This window comes from Lissotriton helveticus, chromosome 7 (genome assembly GCF_964261635.1).
Source record: "Lissotriton helveticus chromosome 7, aLisHel1.1, whole genome shotgun sequence".
In the NCBI taxonomy this organism is placed as follows: Eukaryota; Metazoa; Chordata; class Amphibia; order Caudata; family Salamandridae; genus Lissotriton; species Lissotriton helveticus.
In genome coordinates this window covers 1,749,844,236-1,749,867,667 of record NC_136068.1, presented here as the reverse complement: position 1 = coordinate 1,749,867,667, position 23,432 = coordinate 1,749,844,236, and positions in this window count along the sequence as shown.

Here is a 23,432-nt window from a genome sequence, read left to right as displayed (position 1 = left end):
GCACAGTAATCCGCCTATGCTCCACAGACAGCAGTGGTAGGAACTTGCGAAGCATCTTCAGAATACCGAAACAGGTGCCAGCCAGCCCCAGGACATGAGCTCTGAGTGAGAGCCTGTTATCCAGCTTGATACCAAGATTTTTGGCAACCTGTGATGACTGTGCAGGAGGACACATATCAGATGGCCACCATTGCCGCCAATCAGGGTCAGTGGCACAACCAAAGAATAAGACCTCCGACTTGCTGGAGTTGGCCTTTAAACTATTCCGCTGGAACCAGTCGAAGACCATACCCAGACAGCCCCGAATACTCTCTCCATCAAATGCCTGGTCTTTACCGCAAGTGAAGAGGAGTTGCGTATCATCGGCGTAGGACACGATCTGGGCCCCACAGGCCTCCACCGCCGCCGCCAAAGGGGACATGAAGATGCTAAACAATGACGGGCTCAACACCGAGCCCTGTGGAACCCCGACTCCCAGTGGCGGCATCTCGGCGGAGCTCTGGGAGACCCAGATCGTCTGGCGGCGGCCTTCAAGAAAGGATGTAAACCATTTGAACACCGTCCCCCTAATGCCGATGTCATAGAGCCTGGCGAGGCGCGCCTCATGGGGGACGGTGTCAAAGGGCGCCGACAGGTCCAACATGACTAACATGGCCTTGCCGCCCACATCCAAAGTCTCCCTGATGATCTCCGAGACCTCCAACAACGCCGTTTCCGTGCTGAAATTAGGGCGGAATCCGGATTGGGATGGATGGAGCAGATTGTTGGCTTCTAAAAAGCTCGACAAGACGCCATGGACATGTTTCTCTGTGATCTTGGCCAGAGCCGGGAGAAGTGAAATTGGCCTATAATTGGCCAGAACCGTAGCATCAAGACCAGGCTTTTTCAGGAGGGGGATTACCATCGCCCTTTTCCAGGTGCGAGGGACATTCCCCTCCCTCAGGGAGGCATTGAGGATGGGGTTAACCAGGGGGTTCACCACCGCCGCCATGCCGGCCAGAAATTTGGCAGGGCATGGGTCTAGTGGCGAGCCAGATTTAAGACTGGCCAACAGCACCCGGGACGCATCGCTGGAAACAGCTGGAAAGTCTGACAACACAGCGACTGGCATGGACGGTAACCCATGACCCGCCCCGGGGCCGCAACAACACTCCTCCGAGCTCTCCGAGAAGGAGGCCCGAATCGCCTTGATCTTGTTAGTAAAAAAACTGGCAAGATCACACGCCCACGCATCCGAAGATACTGGCGGGGGTGAGTGGGAACTAGGGGTCGTGAACTCCTTCACAATCGTGAAGATCTCCTTACAGGAGTTCGCCGACGCCTCGATCCTCCTAGCAAGATATTCTTTCTTTGCGCCTAGGATGTCCCGGTGATATGCCTTCACAGCCGCCCTATAGGCACTTTTAGCCTCCCCGTCGTACTGAATGCGCCAGGTCCGCTCAGCAACCTTACATTGGCTGCGAGCCACACGCAGCGCCTCCGTGAACCACGGCGCAGATTGCCGTAATACCGTGGACCGGGGGGCTGACTTAGGGGCGAGATCCTCCAACCTATCAGTCAGCCACAACTGCAGAGCCTCAGTGTCTCTTTCCAGATCCCCCGAGAGGTGGCAGGGATGTTCCATAAGCGCCTGCTCCAACATATCGGGCGACACTCTGTGCAACGCTCTCGAAGCTGGTCTAGGCAACATGGGGGCGCTGTTGTCCGGCCGCCCATTCTCCAACACGGAGAACCTAATCAGCCTATGGTCCGTCCAGAGCACCGGCAGGGTTTCAATGTCAGCAATCGGTACTGACGAAAACACTTGATCGAGGGTATGCCCTTTATCATGTGTGGGACCCGACACAAACGGTACGAGGCCCAGCGGAGATGTAATGTCCAGCAGTTTAATAGCATCAGGGTCATCTATCACGTCAAGATGGAAATTGAAGTCGCCTGCTACCACACAATGCTGTGTAGATAGCACCAACTCGGAGATCGCGATCTGCAGATCCTCAAAGAAAGAGCCCATGGGGCCTGGAGGCCTGTAGACCAGCAGCCCCTTGAGCGCTTGGCCCGGGGATAATCTAAGTGTAAAGGCAAGAGACTCAGAGCCCCCAATGGGGTTCAAGGGGAGAACAGAGCAGGAGACGTTCTTCTTCACCACCACAGCTACTCCGCCACCCCTTCCCTTAGCTCTGTCCTGCCGGTAAATGTTATACGTTGATGGAATGGCAGAGAAAATATCCGGATTGGACGCCTCTCCCAACCAGGTTTCGGTCAGGAGGAGACATAGAGGATTTTGCCTAACAAGGAGATCATGTATGTGCAGGGCATGGCTACCTACTGACCTCGTATTGAGTAGCAGGCATAGATGTTTAACGCGAGCCTCAACTAGCCTATAGGCGTTGGCTGGTGTCCAAGTAGGCGACCAGCCACAGGCCGGGCAGCGCCGTTTGCCCCTGAAGCGCCCCGGAAAAACCACGCGACAGGAGCAAGAATAGATCTGCAGAGCGCGCAGCGTTGCCGAGGTGTAGCGAATCATCCTCACCCTCGCCTGGCCGAACCGTAGTCTACCGCCGCCCCGCCGCCTCCGGAACGCTGACGGGCGCAGACGGGCAGGACTCCGGCACGACTCAGGCTAAGCGAAGGCGTCCACCTGCGCGTCCCGCTGCGCGTAGGGGAGCGACTTTAAATAGGCGCTCCAGTCCGCTCTGAGCACGCGAGTCCGCTCCAAGATGGCGGCCGCCGCTGAAGAAATGCCCCAAACTAAGATGGCGCCCAAAGTTGACCCCCAGGACCAGGACCCACCAAAGTGGTGGTGCTTTGTCAGCAAATAGAATGCTTTTTAAATGCGGTGAGGGGCGAGAGGGGCGCGAGCTGCAGACAGGAGATTAAAAGCAAACCTTCCGTAGTTGGGGTGCGATGGCAGCGTCTACTTTGTTGAATACGTGGTGTGGGCACGGGTCTGACGGAGATCCTGAGTGGATGAAGTTCATGACCTTGCGAGTCTCGTCGTCGTTGACGTTGGACCAGGAGGTCAGGCGGTTGGCGCTGGTGGTGTTCACAGGGGAGGTTGGGTCTGGCGTAGTTGGGGCGGTCATGGTGTTGAAGCTGTCATGGATGTCAGTGATCAGCGATCTTGCGGTGGAAGAAGATGGCTAGTGATTTGCACAGTTCTTGTGAGGGCGGTATGTCGTTGGCGCTGGGGTTGGAGAGTTCCTTTACGATGCTGGGCTACACATGAACCTCTTCCCCTACACAGGATCATCAGATACACAAGCCACTACTTTTAGAATCACCCCCTAATGCCTCTGCAAGACATCTAGCATGCCGCCAGATGTCCACCTTCTTGTCCAGTGCCTCTGCAGGACCTCCTGCACACCACCAGAGGTACACCTCCTGTGCAAGCTCCTTTAAAAAAACTCACACCAACTCCTCCAGTTTGACACACCACTCATTTACACACTCCCCCTCCAGAATGGTGAGACAGTTCCTCACTGCCCCTGACTATCAACCTGTACCCCTCTTACTGAGCACCAGGCACCATACTCTGGGAACTGGGAATGGGACTTCACGCACTGGACACATTTTAGCTGTCACCACTGGATCCTACCATACTGGGGAATCCAGACACACGCACTACACTCAGGGGATAACCACCCTCCCAAGCAAGCCTTTGCTCTTTGAGGGTGGACTTGTGGACGATGGCTATACCTTCTCCAAATCCATTGGCGCGATCCCTGCGGGTGATCTTGTAGCCGTCCGGGATGGCTAAGGCGATGTTGGGCGCCGAGGAGTTGTTCCACTAGGTCTCGGTCAGGAAGGCCACGTCCAGGGCGAAGGTGTCAAGCAGATCCAAGAGCTCAACGGCGTGTTTGCGTGCGGAGTGGGTGTTGAGGAGTAGGCAAAAGATGTGGTGGGGTCTAGTCCTTGGAGGTTTGTTGGTTCTGTTGTAGGTGAAGCTGCAGGTGTGGCAGGAGAAAGGTCCGTGAGTCAGTTTCGGGGTGGCTTGGAAGTACGTGTGGTTTTGGCCGGCATTGAGTGCATAAAGGGTACTGGCATCATAGCAGAGTCTGGTGTTGTGGCGTTCGCAGGGTCCAGGGTTTCTGGCGCTGGGCACGGTTCAGGCGCAGACGGGCGCAGACGGGCTTCCCTTTGGCGCGCCTTCGGTGCTCCAGCGGCGCACCAGCTGCGCGCGTCCTCTGTGCGGCCGCTGTGCAGACGCTGTGCAGACTCCATAAGAGGTGGGTGGGGACGGGAGAAGCAGCTGGGAGGCGGGAGCATGGTGGCCAATGGGGATCAGGGGGGCGGGACCGCAGGGACGCAGCGGCAGTAAGGAAGGAGCGGGAGATGGCAGCAGGCAGCAGGAGGAAACGAGGCAGAAGGCGGCTGTGTGGTGGTGTGGGGAGCGACCTGCCTGCGAGCAGAGTACCCCTGAATGCTGGGTGGACTTTTACCTATTTCCTGCATCCATTCCGAGCACATAACTTTGCTGCCAGACCCTATTGTTCTCAGCTCTCATACATTTTTGTTGATCCAGCTTAGAACAGTTAGGCAATTTCATTTTTTAATATGGTTTTGAACGAGCAAGGAGTGAGTCCGAGGTCCAATACTTGCATTGTCACTCCACTAAGAAGTTTCACTGATATGTTGATCACAGTTTGATGTTTCCTTTCTTTACCTTTCTGTATATTTAAATTTCCCTTTACTGGGAACTGGTGGTCATCATCTGTCTTGTCATGTTTCTTTTCTGTGTACTTGGTCTTCTACCCTATTCTAGCCCTGAGTTTTTTCCCCTCTCTGTTTCACTGAGGGGGTTCTCCTTCAGAGACAGTACATTTAGTCCAAATGCCGCATTTGACTTTCTTCTTCCTTACAAGTGCTGAAGGGTATGCAGTTCAGGTGTCAGCAGCAGGTGCTTGAATGACTACATACACTCAGTAAGGGTAGAGCCAAGAAAGGAGGAAAAGGTTCTGTGCAAATAAAAGTACATTAGAAGAACTTTTGAACATGGAATAGTTGTTTACAAGTATATTTGCCTTTTTTCTATTTACAAACTAATCTTAGCTGACAAGCATCAGTTGATGAACGTGTTATGATTAGGTCGAGCCAAAGCAGCGCATGCTCTGTCTCTTCGAGACATTCTGTATTCTCTACGTGGCCTTACAGCTCACCCATTGCCCTCTTATGCGTCTAATTTTGTCGTTCAAATATGTTTGCTGCTCATGGTTAATTCTTCCACTTTTCCCCCATTTTTGTGTTTGGTTTCCTCCCACAGAGCCCTACCCAATTACTGGTAAGATTACACTTCTGTGTTTATGTCTTGATTTGGGGATTATTTATTTCCTTGATTCCTGCTTGTGTCACTGTTTGCACCTCTTCAGTGGTTCATCTTTGGCGCCCACCACTTAATTTCCCTTTCTGGTTCAAATACTGAGATGAAATGTCAGACGCTATAGACAATGTTTTCGAAATTGCCTCTTTAATTTTGAGCGAGCGTCGGTCACCAGTCCTACAACAGCCCAAACTTGCAGCACAGTTAAGGTTACTCTCTGATGCTTCTTTATATAAAGTGAACTCAAGGGACACGAAGGTGTTGGAGCCATTTACCTAAGCTCTAGTTATATTACAAAATGTCAGATTAATTTATCTGGCCATTTTTATAGAGCACACACTCGACTGACCCAAACGTATTGAAGTGCTTTATAAAAGCGCCAGTTACATTACACAAAGTCAGGTTAATGTTTTCATTTTTAGATGCAGATGCCGCCCATGTTTATTCATTAAGGCCCACATGCATCAAGCATTTTTGTAGTCGCAAACGGTGCGATTCCTTAAAATCGGCCGTTTGCGAATGCAAAAGTGCTGTTTGGGATGCATCATGCCATTTTAGAAGTCGCATCTTTTTTACGATTTCTAAAATTGCGTTAGCATATAAGAAATCGCAATTGTGCGATTTCTTAAATGCTATGCATCATTACAGAAAAATGTGCGATTTTTAAAATTGGAAGTGCAAATTACCACGAAGTTCAACTTCGTGGTAATTTGCGAAATTGTTTAAAAATGCACAAAAATGCATTTTTTAAACTGTTAAGCTACAGACACACATGTCCTTAGGACATGTGTGTATGTAACTTATGCTGAAAAGTACATTTCATGGGTGCAGGGGGGGGTCATTTTGACCCCCCTCTCCACCCTTGAAATGCATTGATGAATTGCAATTGCACATTGTGAATTCGCAATTCCCATTCATTCCTATGGGCATTTTGGCCCATAGGAATGAATGGGAATTGTGAATTCGCAATTGAAAATTTGCATTTTTTTTGCAAATCGGTAAAAATAGCGATTTTTACCGAATTGCAAAAAAAAAGCAAAAATATTCATGCATAGGCTTTTGCGAGTTCTAAATTGCGAATCGTTATTTTTCGCAATTTAGAACTCGCAAAAGCCGATATTGATGCATGTGGGCCAAAATCCCCTCTTCTACCTGACAAATGGAGGCAGCATTCAACCCTCCCACATGGCTGCATGCCTACCCGCTGCCTCTTCCTGCCGTCTTCCTCTTCTCAGAGGCTCAAATTCCAAAGCACATTCCCAGCAGGGTCTGTGAGACATTTTGTATTATATATTATGAACTCGAGCAACCCAAAGTATTGGAGTGTTTACATGAGCGCTAGTTACATTACACAAGGTCAGAGATTTTTTGGGGGCATTATTGAGCATGAACTCAGTTTTACAAAAGCACCAGTTACATTTCACAAGGGCAGGTACATTTTTTTTTTAGGCGCACTGAGATTAGGTGATGCTGACTCTGTCCCCGGTTATTCATTATTTCCCCTGTATCTGACAAATGGGAGTATTTTGTTGTTGTTGCGGGATCCAGTGCTTCTATACCTAGGGAGCTGAGACAGATCGGGGCCAGTGTCTTCAATGGAAAACGCAGGAGACGGGTGCCTGGTGACTAAAGGCTTGGAGGAGGAGGGATGTAACGTCTCTGCCATTGGAAAGTACTTCACTGCTATATTAGGCCGGGGACTAGGTAGCTCATGCTCCTTCACTCTGTGGTCCCCCCTTTGACTTTTTCCTTGTCCCTTTAATTGTCATTCATAAAAGGCTTGCTTGCTTGTGGGTAATCCTTCATATTTGTTTCTCCTTTTGTATTTGGTTTACTCCCACAGAGCACCGCCCAATTAATGTTAACATTACACTTCTGTGTTTATGTGTTGATTTGGTGTGTGGTATATAAATAAATAATACCTGATCTAGGTTTGACTAGGCATAGCAATAACAGATAGCTCAATAAATAAGAGTCAAGATTCGAGGTAGTAGGAGTTTTTGCAGGTTTAATACAGCATAAGGACAGGAACGGGATAACCTGCACAGGAATAGGATGGCTGGGCCCAGCAGCTGCTGGGGCTGGATCTGGGATGAGCGCGCTAACATTTAATAACAATACACGATCATATATACTAAAACAGTTGCATTACAATACATACGATAGGCGGAGCAGTGGGTGTGGTCAATAGCAGTCGCGAAAGATAAGGGTGAAAGTAGGTGTAACAGAGGCGTATACATAGACATGTGATGCGAACGTAATCAGAATATGTCATGAATAGGGCGGGAACATGGAGGGGGCTACCTAAGGAGCCGGGACCTCTAACCTGATGGTGCGCGCAAACTGGCAATGACGTGTTACTAGGAGAAGCTGGGGGCTACGAACTCTGTACTAGGAGCAGAGACTGAAGTCTGGAGAGTCAGGGCGACATGTACCTAAGCAGTATCTAGTATCTGATGTTTAGAGAACATGTTGATAAAATCCAAAAGTTATCGGGGTAAAGGCGAACAGACTCTAAGACTGGAGCATGCATTATTCTACATGTAGTGCGTGATGAAGAATATTAAATGACCACTAAATGCAGTATTTCTCTAACGTGGAGACGTAAAGGCTAGACAATGACGGAATCTATTGATGCAGTTCAGTAGCTTAGGAATGCAGAGAAGGAGGACTGAACTGATAACTGGGATCATAACATACTCTTGGCAGACTCAGAGGCAGAGCCAGGCTGAGCCGGGCACTGCGAGGCAGGAAGTAAGTGAAGGGTCGAGGATACAGGTGGGGGCTGTATCGCTCCTCAGCGAGGGCTTCAGGAGACAGGAGCTGAATCTGGTGTCCAGGCCCTTTTGAGACCTAGAAACGGGGACTTTACAATGGAATAACGTGCACACTGAGAAACGTGGCAACGTAGCTTTACATAGGCCTGATATTCGTAGTATTCACGAGAACTGGGAACTGACATACTAGAGGTGGACACAACTGTAATTGCGTCATTAATCGAACATAGGGAATACATATGCATATTAATCATGCACAGATAACATATGATGGAGGACTCGTAGGGACACAGAACATGGCAAAATTTACTTTTCCACATTCCCTCCTTGTCACTACGTTTCCATCAGGAAACATCAATATTCATGATACCATCTATCATTTCATACAGTATCATTTGCTCGTCTCGAATTATCCTGGAACGGGATTTAGAACGGGGCTTGGGACTAGGAATACAAGAGGTAGCACAAATGCCGCAAATCGCAGGGCCACATTGTATACAGAGGCAGCAGCTGAATATGATCGCTACTGCAATACCTAGAAAGGACAAGACTTTCCATCCCCAAGCGGAAATTATATTCCAGAACCAACCGGACCATGTCCATGTGCCTGGATCTTGGTGTAACAGATGGGCAATTTTATGGAGTCTGGTTATAGCTGAATAAACAGACGGCGCGTTATTTGGGATGAAAATGCAGCAACTAGATCCGATGACTCTACAGGCCCCGCCCCTATCGGCCAATATGACGTCAAGGACGAGACGATTCTGTAAAACGACAAATCTCATAGCAGATTGCTCTTCGGTTAAGTTACCTAGAGCAGAGGCAGTCTCATTGACTACTGCTTCAAGGGTTCTGGTTAACCTACGGATTAGCTTACTATTCTGGATAGGTCCTATAAAGAAGAAGAAGCCTCTATTGAAATCTGTATACTGTTCTAGAGCAGTTTCAGTATAATCGACAATGGGGGACTCCCTTCTATGTCTAATGTGTACTAGATGTGTGTTTCTATGATAATCAGGTGGGGCTAGGAAAACAGGTGGCAGTAGGAAGGCAATGTAACAGGTTCCCTCCCAATCGAGGGGCAGACGAACATATGCGGTTTGACCACAAATAAAATAAGAATGGCGTGAAGCTTTGAAAATAGATTTCCCACTGTCACTATACTTGATAATAGTAGTACAATCACTATGTCCTACATGTACGGAACCATTATTTCGGACACATAATTCGCCTTTGACTGGTAGTACTGAAATAGCAGGTAAGTCTGGAGTGGAATCAGACTGAACATTCAGGACCATGAAATTCGAAGAATAATTACCTAAATTGTAAACTTCATTTTCTAGATCTAACCCTGTTCTGTGGGGAAGACCTTGCTTGTCTGGAAAACATGTACTGTTAAGAAAAGACATATCTGTTGAGGATGACGTTAACGTGGACCATGCTCCACACGAACCATTATGTGAAAATGGATAAGGAAAGAGTGGCAGAACTCCCTTCGGTGTCTGGAAAAGGGGGAGTCGACCACACACCCAACAATTAGTGGCATTGCTGGTCTGGTGTGAATAATGTAACATGCGGATGAAAGAATTATTACGCATAGCGAGGCGGTAAGAGAGTTCATGAGGAGGCAGATCACTAAACGTGTGCTCTACTGTAGCATTAGAAGACTTATTTACATGAGAAACTGGAAAATACAAGTAAAATGCATAACTGGTGCAGGAAATCATAATACTGAGAAATAATATGAAACATAGAAAAACGATACATCGGATTGAGTTTTGACTAACTCTCTCACTATGGGGGTCTGTTTTATACATGTCAGAAACCGGTCTAACCGTTTCACCTAGGGGAGGACTTAGACAATCAAACTGGCTGACTTATTTTACTAGACCTTAACTTGAGTTTATACTCCTGTTGCGGAGTTTTCTCTAACAGGGAGGGTTCAGTATCATTGTTCTTTGCGGGACAGTCCTTAAGAATAGTACTTTGGCAGTCCTTTGAATCCTGGGCAATGTTCTTTGAGACTGGCTTCAATCCATAACATTTCTTTATATGCGAAAGATGCACCCAGCCTTTGCGTCCCTCCAACTTCACGGCTGTACGGGTGGCGAGGAGGACCTGTCGGGGCTCCTTCCAGCGAGGCTCCAGCGGACTTGAGCGGTCGAAATTCCGGACAAGAACCATGGATCCAGGAACGATTTCATGCGGTGCCACCTCGGTATTGTCTGGAAATGCGGCGGCAACCTGTGAACGACAAGAGTTGAGGGCAGACATCAAGGAAGCTAGGTAATCTGTCAGCATATTACTTGAAACATCGGTAATACTTCGGGGTCTAGGAGTACCCCACATGTTAGGGGGGCGGCCGAAAACGACCTCATACGGGGACAGACCTGATCTGGAATGTGCGACCATGCGCATATAAAACAAAGCAACTGGCAGAGCTACGAGCCAGTCCACACCTTTCTCTTGACAAACTTTTGCAATTCGAATTTTCAGGGTCTGATTATGTCTCTCTACGAGACCAGCTGCTTCAGGATGGCGTACACAATGGAACTTCCACTGGTACCCTAACAACAGGGAAACATGTTTCATGAGTTCAGATGAGAATGGCTGGCCGTTGTCAGAATATACGACTCTAGGGAGTCCATAGCGGGGGAAGAACTCACGAACCAACTGCTTGGCAGTGGTCGCGGCTGTGTAATCTGGGACTGGATATGCTTCTGTCCACCTGGACAAAGCGCATACAACTACAAGGACATACTTGAAACCTCGACATCGCTCCATCTGAATGTAATCCATCTGGAGGACTTCAAAAGGGTGGTCAGGGGGCTGGAATCCACCTTGTTCCACCGGGACACTTTTACCTGGATTAAACTGACAACATATCATACAGGTACGGACTTTCTGCTTGGCTGCAGCTCGTAAATGCTTGTTGAACCAAATGTTCTGGATACTGTCTAACATGGCTTTTTCTCCTAAATGTGCTGGACTATGTGCGGTATTAATAATGACTTGAACCATGGAGTCGGGGAGAAACCAAGTGGCTCTACCCTTCGTTAACCATCCTTGATCTGTCTGGACCCCTCCTTGTTCGGACCATTTCTTGATTTCATCGGGAGTAGCATGTGACTGGATATCTATGACATCTTGAGTAGGGTCTTTAACTGTCATACATGTAGTCGGATCTGGAGTATGTGTCTGTGTCGGATTAACTGAAGTGTCTGGGGTCTGTGCTGTAAGCTTGGCTGTGCGATCTGCTAGATCATTACCCTGGGAAATAATGTCAGTAACTTTCGTATGTGCTTTGCACTTCATGATAGCAATGGATGTCGGTAAATGTATTGCATCTAACAGAGCCTGAATAAGGAGACCATGCTGAATCTTGGTTCCATGAGAAGTCATGAAACCTCTCTCCTGCCAGAGCACTCCGAAGTCGTGTACAACTCCAAATGCGTAACGTGAATCGGTGTAAACATTAACTTTCAGGTTCTTGGCGTGTATGCAGGCTTGAGTCAGAGCAACTAGCTCTGCTGCTTGAGCAGACAGGGTGTCAATACGGTGTGTTTCAATAACTTCAGTGTCAGTAGTCACTGCATACGCGGCTACTAGTTCTCCTGTACTAGTTCTCATGCATGAACCATCCACATAAAGTGTCAGGTCGGGATCTGGTAGTGGAATATCTGTCAGATCTTGTCTTGGCTTGGTCATAATGTTAACTACTTCCACACAGTCGTGTGTGGCAGAATTCGAAGTAACTGATGGTAACAATGTAGCAGGATTTAAAACGTTGCAGCGTCTGATTTCTATGTGTGGCTGGAACAGTGTCAATTCATAACCTGTTAAACGTGCAATTGTCAAGTGCTGAGTTTGTGTTCGGTTTAAAAGAACTTCCACGGAGTGTGGGACTTGTACTGTCAGGGAGTGTCCTAAGACTATGGAATCACTTTGTCTGATAGCTAGTGCTGTGGCTGCAACTGACTTGAGACACGCAGGCAGAGCCTGGGCTACAGGATCTAATGTGCTCGAAAAATAAGCACAGGGCTTGTACTGTCCTGCTTGATCTTGTGTGAGGACAGATAATGCTGTACCTTCGCGTTCAGTGACGAAAAGTGTAAAAGGCTTACTGTAGTTCGGTGTTGCTAGAACTGGAGCTTGACATAGGGCTTTCTTTAACTCATTGAAACTAAGTGTATGTTCAGATGTCCAAGGGAGAACAGTCGATACGGCTGCCTCCTGTGTCGTTAACTGTATCAGTGGCTTGGCTAGAAATGCATACTGAGGAATCCATTGTCTGCAATAAGAAGTAAGGCCAATAAAAGCACGTACCTCCTTCTGGGTCTTGGGCTGAGGAAGACTCGCTATTAACTGGATACGGTCTGGTGTCAACTGCCTACCCCTCTTGGACAGTAAGTGTCCTAAGTAGACCACTTGCTGGACACAGAATTGAAGCTTCGAAGGGGACACCTTGTGTCCCATCTCGGCTAGGAAATACAAGACTGTAAGTGATGCTCGCTCGCAAGCACATTCAGAACGGGCTGTGATCAGGAGATCATCGACATACTGGAGCAGGGCAGTGTCAGTTGGCATGTGAATGTTGTCTAGTTGTCTCTTGAGTGCTTGACTGTAAATACTAGGACTTTCTGTGAAACCTTGAGGAGCTCGTGTGAACATATAGCTCCTTCCATTTAAACAAAATCCGAAAAGAAACTGGCTGTCTGGATGAATGGGAACACTGAAAAACGCGTTCTTGAGGTCTATGACAGTAAAAAATGAGGCTTCGGAATCAATGGCTGTCAACAGGGAAGAGATATCTGGGACAACTGGATACTGGGGAATAATACATTTTTTAAGCTCTCGGAGATCAATCACTAAACGATATACTGGAGATGCATTCGGATCAGTACGTTTCATGACTGGAATGATCGGAGAATTACATACATTGGAGTCAGTTTCTACAACTACTCCTTGAGCCATGAGCTCGTCAATAATTTTGGATAAGGCTGCTACAGCCTCAAGTGGCAATCTGTACTGTCTGATTCGTGGCAGGACTACACCTGGCTTGAGAGTCACACGATGGGGTGTGATTTGCATAAAACCAACATCAGTTGGACCTTGCGCCCATAGATGCTGTGGAACATTAGACAATCTGGGATCAAAATCTCGTAATACATAGTGACCCTTGAAGTCACGTAGGAACAATCGTATTCCCTCCGGGGAACAGCATATAACTGCACCTAACTCTTTCAGTGTCTTAATGCCTAATAGATTCTCTGGACATGACTTAGTAAGTAACAGATCAGTAGTGCGGGACAATGGACCTACTTCTAGAGTAACTGGCTTTGATATTTCATTTACAATAGGTTTTCCTGAAAATCCAAGGGAAACATTTCTAGAGCCTGAGAGCGGAGCCCCTGGAACTTCGGCGTGACTGATGGTGGTCCTACTTGCCCCTGTATCAATCAAAAACTTTCTGTCTTTCCCTAATACTTGACTGTGAACATAGGGACCTTCTTGATCTACAGGTATCTCGATGAGAGGCAAGCCTACCTCCCTCTCTAGGCTGTTTCATGAATATGGCTGATACTCTGGATACTCGGACTGTGCATACTGGTACATCTGCTGTGTAACATGCTGTGTTGCAGCGATAGGCTGCGGAGCTGTAACTGTCTGTGGTGCATTCTGTGACTGAAGAGTCTGTGTAACTTGCTCTTGTCTAGGCGGACGTGGTCTTTCTTTAGTCTTACCGGTAGCTATATTGTGTTTCAGAACTGCACACTCGTTTATAAAATGACCTGGCTGTTTACAGTAATTGCAGTTTCCTTTAACGGGAGCTGCAGGATGACTGGCTTGATTTGGTCCCCTCTTCTGACTGTCTTGAGGAACAGATTGTGCAACTAGTACTTTCATTTTCGTGTCTTTCATACGTTTCCTTTCGTGATCTTGTTCTTCTCTGATTCTATTCTGGTGATATTGAAGCATCTGTAACATCTGGGACGGGGTATTAGCTTGCCAGGTACTTTCGACTTTCAAAACTCGGTTTTTAATTTGTGGACTTGAATTCTCGACTAATTTAGTAACAAAAAGATGAGGGTATGACTCGCTACTTGTCTTGAGGCCACTGTTTATGGTAAAACATTTCTCAAATCTGGAATAATAATCACTAATATCTTCATCTTGTTTCTGTTTACAGGCTGAGATTGCATCCCAGTCTTCTTTTCTAGTTGTCAATAACCTAGGCAAAACTTGTATTAACAGTTCTGGTAATTCTTTACATTTATCTCCAAGACCGGTACCTGGTACTCGTGCCTTGTCTTCAGCTTCTAGAACTGCCCAATCGATCTTTTTCTCTCCCACCTCCCATTCTTTTTCTTTGAGTTTCTCATATACCCCTGCGGGCAACAAGACCTTTAACATTTTAATAATATCTGGATACGTGTATTCTCCCATACGGAGCATGTCTTTTAATTCTCGGTGGAACCCTGCTGGATCTTTATCATGACAGGGAATTAACTTTTTCATCTCTAAGAGTTCCATCTTTGTGATCGGGGTGTAAACAAACACTCGTTGCATTTCACCACCGTCTGTCTTAACTGGATGTACTTCTCGTAACGGATTCTGTCTGTCTATGTAAAAGGGTTTACTTTCTGGGGGTGAGGCATGAACAAAATGCGGGTTCAGAAACGTTCTGTATTTGTGGCGCTGTTCTAAAATGACACTAATTAAATCGGTACCTAAACCTTTCCATTTATACTGGAGTAACTCGTTCAGGACATCGTGTAACGGACCTGGATCAGAATGTTGACCCTCATACAGTGTAATGAGGTGCTGGATCATATACATACCAGCCAGTCGCTGCTCGGCTGGGGGCAATTTCAGGAACATTTGTGCCACTATTTCGTCTGGAAAAGTGGTAGAATCAGTATTCCATCGGACTGCTGATCGGACTAGTTCTTGTTCATGCATAGTACTTAACTCGCTATAACCGATTCGTGATTTCAAAATGTGATCGGTAGCTTGAAATACTTGTTCCAGAGGACCTTGTTCTGGTGCTGGATGATGAAAAATTGACTTGTGTTCTAGGCGCAAATGGCGATCTGGAAATCTAGATTTTCCTACATACGCTATTCTGTCGGGATTCTCGTCCTCTACCTCTTCCGCAGAGTCATTTTCTTTTTCGCTTACTTGTGCTTCCTTACGTTGTTCGTGTATCCTTATTATTTCTTTACGAATCTTCTTGTACATACTCTCTATACTACTGATAGTCTTATGCTTACCCTCGGCTATATTATCACTCCACCTTGTCAGGACTTTCATTTCGGCTCGATCTTTGGTCGGATAATCTTGTTCCCTTATTAGACAATTAATCAGAAACTTTAATATCATGAGCTGGACTTCAACTTTTCTTTGGCACATGACGTCACTAATACTTTCTGGATCATTCCCTGTACGGATGAAACGATATATTCTGTCTAGATCTTCTTTCATGTCTGGTAGGGTGACTAGATACTCGGTCACCTTTCTCACGGGTAATGAATATAATACCATATTATCCTCGCCTGGGACTGGATCATAGCCACATTCGTTAAGGGCTTTTCTGATTTCTGCAACAGACTGATACCTGGGCGTACGCTGTGACGCTTGTGCATGTAATTCGGCTAACGTTAAACGCTTGTGTGGCGGCGGGGTTTGAGGAGGACCTCCCCCTGCGGCCCCTAAACTAGAGTCGTCTACTGATGCTCTTCGTGCTGGCAGAGTGGGAAATGGAAATGCAGGCTGGACTTGTATGGCGGGCTGGACCGGGGGTACCGTAACAGGTACTCCGGTGTCTGGAGGAGCGGGAAGTGCCTGATTTACAGGGACTGGCGGAGCGGGATTTGCATATCCCGGGACTGTGTCGTCCAAATAGGACGAAATAAAAACATCAGCTGCGGTCGGTTTGTGACGTAGCTTAGTCGGAACTAGTGGTGGCGGGAAATTACTGGATGCCTCCGGGGTCGCTTTTGGCAAACCCTCGGCAAGAAGAGGATACATACCCTTAATAAGAGCATGCCTCTGTCTGTCTGACTGCTCGGTTTTGACTCGTTCACCAATCTCGATTAATTCCCTTTCTTGGGCTCGTTCCAAGGATTCTCTACTTAATTCTGACTTTCTGATTTCTTTTTCGGTTCTTTTATGAGATTCTTTGCGCCATAACTCGATGGCATCTTTCTGTGACCGTCTGGCTTTCTTTTTCCATAATGCTTCTTCTACTCGCATGATGCACTCGGCATCCCATGTGCCTGATACAGGCCATCTATACTTTTCCTCTAACTGTTTGGTATACTCGACCCATAAATCTAGATACAATATGGCGCTTATGCCATGCTTCTGATACATAAAATGACCTGGACTGTCCCTAGGCGGGACAGGAACTGCTGCTTCTAGCAGACCTTTTCTAGTTCTTAACTGACGCAGTTTTGAAAAGAGCGGCATGACTGAACTATAATCTGGACACAATACAATACACAATAAACACGATAATCACTTCGCACTCATACCACGACATTAAAATACATGAAGAACATTCAGAATAACAGTTTGAACAGAATACAACCTGGAATACGGAAAACAGAATACATGAGTTTTCTCGAGAACAGAACTGACTAGAACAGAAACTAGATGCACTGCTGAAACAGTACGAAACTTACCGGTCTCATACAGAGACACGTCAGGACCCGCATCCACCGAAGTGGACACTTCGTTTGTAGGACTGTGTACCACCAACCCACGGACCAGAGTCAATTAGATTGACCCTGTCTAGATACTACCCCAGCAACGGTACTCACCGGGCAGCAAGAACGGAAGGCCTCGGACTGGACTGGACTGCTTCGACGCCGGACGGACGAACTTCGGACTTCTGTTACAGGTGGGCCTCCGGATACCTCGGACCTTGGACTCTCGGCTTGGGCTCTGGTCGGGACTCGCCGCGTTCCTCCACCGCCTCGTCTGGATGCTGGACCGCCACCTCCGTCTCCTCCGTGGGCCTGAGGGATACTTGAAGCAGAAATATCTGCCGGTGCGCAGAAGAGTTCCGTCACGACTGCAGAGGGTCAGGGGGTCGGCGTGGCTTCACCGACGCGTGGGGAAAGGGCAAGTCCCTGTTCGGGCGCCATTATGTGGTATATAAATAAATAATACCTGATCTAGGTTTGACTAGGCATAGCAATAACAGATAGCTCAATAAATAAGAGTCAAGATTCGAGGTAGTAGGAGTTTTTGCAGGTTTAATACAGCATAAGGACAGGAACGGGATAACCTGCACAGGAATAGGATGGCTGGGCCCAGCAGCTGCTGGGGCTGGATCTGGGATGAGCGCGCTAACATTTAATAACAATACACGATCATATATACTAAAACAGTTGCATTACAATACATACGATAGGCGGAGCAGTGGGTGTGGTCAATAGCAGTCGCGAAAGATAAGGGTGAAAGTAGGTGTAACAGAGGCGTATACATAGACATGTGATGCGAACGTAATCAGAATATGTCATGAATAGGGCGGGAACATGGAGGGGGCTACCTAAGGAGCCGGGACCTCTAACCTGATGGTGCGCGCAAACTGGCAATGACGTGTTACTAGGAGAAGCTGGGGGCTACGAACTCTGTACTAGGAGCAGAGACTGAAGTCTGGAGAGTCAGGGCGACATGTACCTAAGCAGTATCTAGTATCTGATGTTTAGAGAACATGTTGATAGAATCCAAAAGTTATCGGGGTAAAGGCGAACAGACTCTAAGACTGGAGCATGCATTATTCTACATGTAGTGCGTGATGAAGAATATTAAATGACCACTAAATGCAGTATTTCTCTAACGTGGAGACGTAAAGGCTAGACAATGACGGAAACTATTGATGCAGTTCAGTAGCTTAGGAATGCAGAGAAGGAGGACTGAACTGATAACTGGGATCATAACATACTCTTGGCAGACTCAGAGGCAGAGCCAGGCTGAGCCGGGCACTGCGAGGCAGGAAGTAAGTGAAGGGTCGAGGATACAGGTGGGGGCTGTGTCGCTCCTCAGCGAGGGCTTCAGGAGACAGGAGCTGAATCTGGTGTCCAGGCCCTTTTGAGACCTAGAAACGGGGACTTTACAATGGAATAACGTGCACACTGAGAAACGTGGCAACGTAGCTTTACATAGGCCTGATATTCGTAGTATTCACGAGAACTGGGAACTGACATACTAGAGGTGGACACAACTGTAATTGCGTCATTAATCGAACATAGGGAATACATATGCATATTAATCATGCACAGATAACATATGATGGAGGACTCGTAGGGACACAGAACATGGCAAAATTTTCTTTTCCACATTTGGACAATTTTTTTCTTTGAATCCTGCTCATGTCAATGTTTGACCCTCTTCAGTGGTTCAGCTTCGATGCCCACCACTTAATTTTCTGGCCGGTTAAAATACTGAAATGAAATGTCAGATGCATCAGACGGTGTTTTCAAAATTGCCTCTTTAATTTTCTTTGACTTCAAAGTGTGAGTATTTCCCCCAAACCTCTCCAATTTCATTGCTTGTTGCTTTAGCAAGCCTTGGTCACTGGACCTTCAGAAGCCCAGCCTTGCAGCAAAATTAAGGGCAAGACTATGGAAACTCTGTCACATTTTCTCTGATGCCTGTTTATATAATGTGAACTTAAGCAACCTGAAGGTGTTGTAGTGTCTTACATGAGTACTAGTTACATTACACAATGCCACATTAATTCTTGACAGCATTTTTAATAGAGCACAAACTCAACTGACCCAAAGCCACTGAAGTACTTAACAAAATTACATTACAAATGATCATGTTCATTTTTATGTTTTTAGGTGCACAGAGAATATGTCATCGAACGCTACCCCTGTTTATTCATTATTTCCCCTCTCCCTGACAAATGAGAGCAGCATTCGTCCCTCCCACATCTCTGCATGCCTGCCCTGCTGCATCCTCCTGTTGTCCTCCTCTCAGAGCTTTCATTTCACAGCACATTCATGACAGCTCCCCATGGACTGTGAGACATTTTTTATCATAAATTGGGAACACGAGCGACCCAAAGGTATTGAAGTTCTTTACATGAGCAACAGTGACATTATGCAAGGTCAGATACATTTTTGGGGGCAATTTTATAGAGCGCGAACTCAATTAACCCAAAGGTATTGGAGAACTTTACAAAAACATTACACAAGGTCAGGTTAATTTCCTTGTTTTTAGTTGCACAGAGGTTATGTGATGATGATGCCATCCCTGTTTAATAATTATTTCCCCTCTACCTGACAAATGGGAGCAGTTCTCCTATACCCAAGGTAGGCAGTAGGCAGGCCAGGAGCATGCTGGTAAACAAATGGTGTGAAGAGTGTTTCCAATCGAAAGCTCTGTAGAAGGGAGTCTGGTGAAAAAAGGCCAGGGGGTGATGTCTTCCCCATTGGAAAGTACTCTGCTGCTTTATTCATAGGCTGTTAAATACTCTAATGATGCAGTCATACACAGATTGTTATAGTGCCGTTGACTTGCATCAAGAGACTTGTATTTCTGTCTGTGAGTTAAAAAGCCTTAAAATGAGTCCATAAATGTTTTCTGGGGCAAACATGTATTCCTGAATCACACTCCATGACACAGTGCATGATTATTGTATAGCTCTTCAATTGCTGGTGGCACAGCAACCAGGATAATGTGCTGCATAGCTAAACCCAAAGATGAGACCTTTTGGCTATGCCAATGGTTGTTTTATACTTATAACATCTAAGAATAGAAACAGTATATTTGGATGGTCATTTGGAGCACTTGGCTCAATTAAATAGTTATGCTGATAACATTGTGGTTAAATCTTAATGAATCAAACATAATGTGAATTCACATTCTATCTTGTGAACGTCCTTCCCCTTCCTACATTTCACTGTTGCTGGCATCATGAATCACATCATTCTTATCAATCAATCAATCAGGGTTTTGTGGAGCGGACAACTCACCCGTTAGGGTCTCAAGGCACTGAGGGATAGGTGTGAGCAGCTCCGTTGGGGTCAGTCGTTGGGCCAGGTCTTGAGGTCTTTCCTGTAGTGGAGAAGTGTCAGGCTTTGTCGAAGGTGAAAGTGGAAATCGTTACAAGTCGTGGCTGCAAGGTAGGAGAAGGAACTTCTGCCAGCTCTAGTCCTACAGAAGCATGGGATGGTGGCGATTGAGAGGTATGCTGGGTGGAGGTTTCTCATGGGGCATGAAAGGAGAGGTGGTCATTGAGGTATTGCGGTCCAATGTTCTGGAGGGACTTGTAGGCGTGGATGAACAGCCTGAAAGTTATTCTTCTTCCGACTGGGAGCCAGTGAAGGTCACAGACTTGTTGATTGATGTAGTTGAGTCTGCTGGTGATGAATGCATGAGTGACTGTTTTCCTGGAGTCGTGTGGGATCTGCTTGACTGTCTTACGTAGCATACGGAGGCTGTTGAAGCTGATCTGGTGATTCATAGTGAGCAACGAGTCCAGTGTGATGCTGAGGTTACATACATGGTCCGTCGCGGTGGAAAGGTTTCCGAGGGTGGGGACCCACCAGGTGTCATCCCTACTGGATGGGTTGGAGCCGACGATGAGGACTTCTGTTTTCTCTGAGTTGAGTTTCAGGTAGCTATTCTTCATTCAGGTTGCAACACCTTTCATCCCTTATTGTAAGTTGTGCCTGGTGATGTTGGGTTTCTTGGTTAGTGAGAGGATGAGCTGGGTGTGGCTCGGTTGCGAGGGGGGCCATGTAGACATTGGGTGGGGCTGTGGGAGGAACCGGAATGGAAGCTCTTCATGGTCTTGAGGGTGTCTTCGGTTGTGAGTGGGGTCGAGTAGGGTCTGTTGAGTGGTGTCGCAGAGGGTTGGAGTGGTGCAGAGGTCTTTGTCATCAAAGTTGTTGCAGAGCATCATGATCTTGCAGTGTAAGAAGGAGCTGAGTCTGTTGCAGAGGTCTTGGAAGGGAAGGACGTATGTTGTTTTGCTGTTGGGTTTAGCAAATTCCTGTATGATGGCATAGAGTTCCTTGGAGTTGTGGGCGTTGGAGAGAAATCTGTCTTGGAGGAAGTTCTTGTTTGTTATCAATTACTTCTTCCAATTGTAAATTGTTTCCTAATGGTAAATTTGGGGAAAATACAACTCATTAGTAAGATCTGGTTCTTACATTATCGTGCCTTTAGAAACAAGCAGGCACGGGTACCTTGACTTCAGCAGGACCACCAGATGTTCACTTGCATTACTTGATCTCATACTAACTGATTTCTTTAGTTGCCTGAAGTATTATTTTCAAAAGCCATGCCTCATCACCCAGAATAGACATTCATTCAGTGGAATGATGAGTTCTTCAAGAATCAGTGATGTCCACCACCTGGTTAATGTACACTGCTAAAATGTTGCAACTCTATCTAGCATTTAAAATGTACCCAAACCCAGGTTCTCTCTGAATGATGCATCATTTGTAGGAACGCTGTAGCTGTTTAGCAGAATCGATCGCTGAGCATGAAAAGTCAACACATGTGTGAGAAGATCTCTACTGCTTTTGCTTTCTTTGAGGGCATTCATACTGGCTCTGTACACCTGATCTCTAACCATAGGTGGAGCCAACAATATCTGAGTGCAATCCATAGCACCAGTCACATTAACTGTGCCAGGGAATACAGCTCAGCTGTCAAGCAAGGCCTTGGCTGACTCTCTTGTTTGTGAGAAGAAAATCTGGTAACCAGCTTGGTGCAGAAGTATATTCACGACAATTAAAAATGTGCCCCAGTAAAACATAGTTGAAGAACACCTTCACCAATGGTGGTTTGGTTTTTGGTTTTAACTCCTCAGCTATTGTAGTATGCAGATATTCTGTTGGTTCCATATCAGAATATTACGTGGTGAGCACTTGCCAAGGACTCAAGCCCAGGGGATCTAGTCTTACCCAAAGCTTCTGAATAGCTTGCCTTGCTGTGTCAGTGTCAACATCAAGACCGTCAACACCCTTGTCACTCCTCTGCTACTGATGCTGGTAAAGACACCAGTAGTGGACCAGTTTGCACATGCAGCAACATGTCAGAAAAAATATGGACACTGCAACATTCAGAAGTAGGTTCAAGAGAATATGTCCCCTTCTCATTTACTCCATACAAGAAATGACACTGTGTGACACGCTCCATTGTTTTAGAAGGTGGTTCAAGGTTTCACAAATATCCCTTTGGCACTTAAATAAAAAAAAACTTCTGAAGGCCATACTATTTCTATTACCTCAAACACATACTATGCACACTGTTTTATCTATCCTTTCAATAATATTGTATCGCAACGTTAGACTTGGAATCTTGTGGCATGTTAATCCCTTATTTTTGATTTCTGACCTTTCAGTTTTGACAGTTTTTGCTGGTTTAGTGTCTCTGCACACCTTCTCACTGCTGTTCAGTGTTAAAGTGCAAGTGTTCTTGTTGAAAATGGTTATTGTGGATTGGTGTTTCCATGATTGGCATATTTGATTTAGTAAAGTGCACCGAGTGTGCCACGGCCTGTAAATCAAATGCTACTAGTGGGCCATCAGCACTGATTGTGCCACCCACATGAGTAGCCCTGAAAAGATATCTCAGATCTGCCACTGCAGGGTCTGCACACAGTTTGTAATTACCATGTTAACCTGGCCAGTGCACCCACTTGCTGGGCCCTAACCTTCCCTTTTCTTACATATAAGTCACTTCTAAGGTAGGTCCAAGGTACCCCTGTGGGTAGGGTGCTGTGTATGTTAAACGTTGGACATGCACTGGGGTTTGTGGCATGTCCAAGTGGTGAATTTTGTTTTTCACCACTGCAAGGCTGTCCCATAGGAAAGGATGGGAGTTTTACTCATAACATCTTATAAGAATAACTTCCCATTTGGCCAAGATAGAGAAATTGAGTGTAATATGCCTGGAAACAGAATGTAAACATGCATCTTCTTCGTAAGGATGATTTTTATGTTCTGGGTATGAAATTACCACTTTTAGAAAGTAGGTATTTTCTTGCTTAGCTATCCTGTGTGCCTCTGCTAGGATTGCGGATTGACTGCCTGGCTTTGGAGTGACAGTGGCTGGGGATGTGCAATGGCTCCAGAGAGTCTGGAGAGCTTGGCTGAATAGACCTGGGCTGCATTTAGAGTAGTGGGAAGAGATTTCCTTGCACATGAATGGGCCTAGTCTGCCTTGAACAATGCTGTCCGCACCTTCTGTCAGGAAGCTGAGCCAGATAGGATAGAACTGGTATGGACTAAGCACAGCTACTCTCTGCCTGAGAGAACAAGGGGGTGTTGAGTGTAAATATTGGGGCCCAGAACCCAGAACTTTAG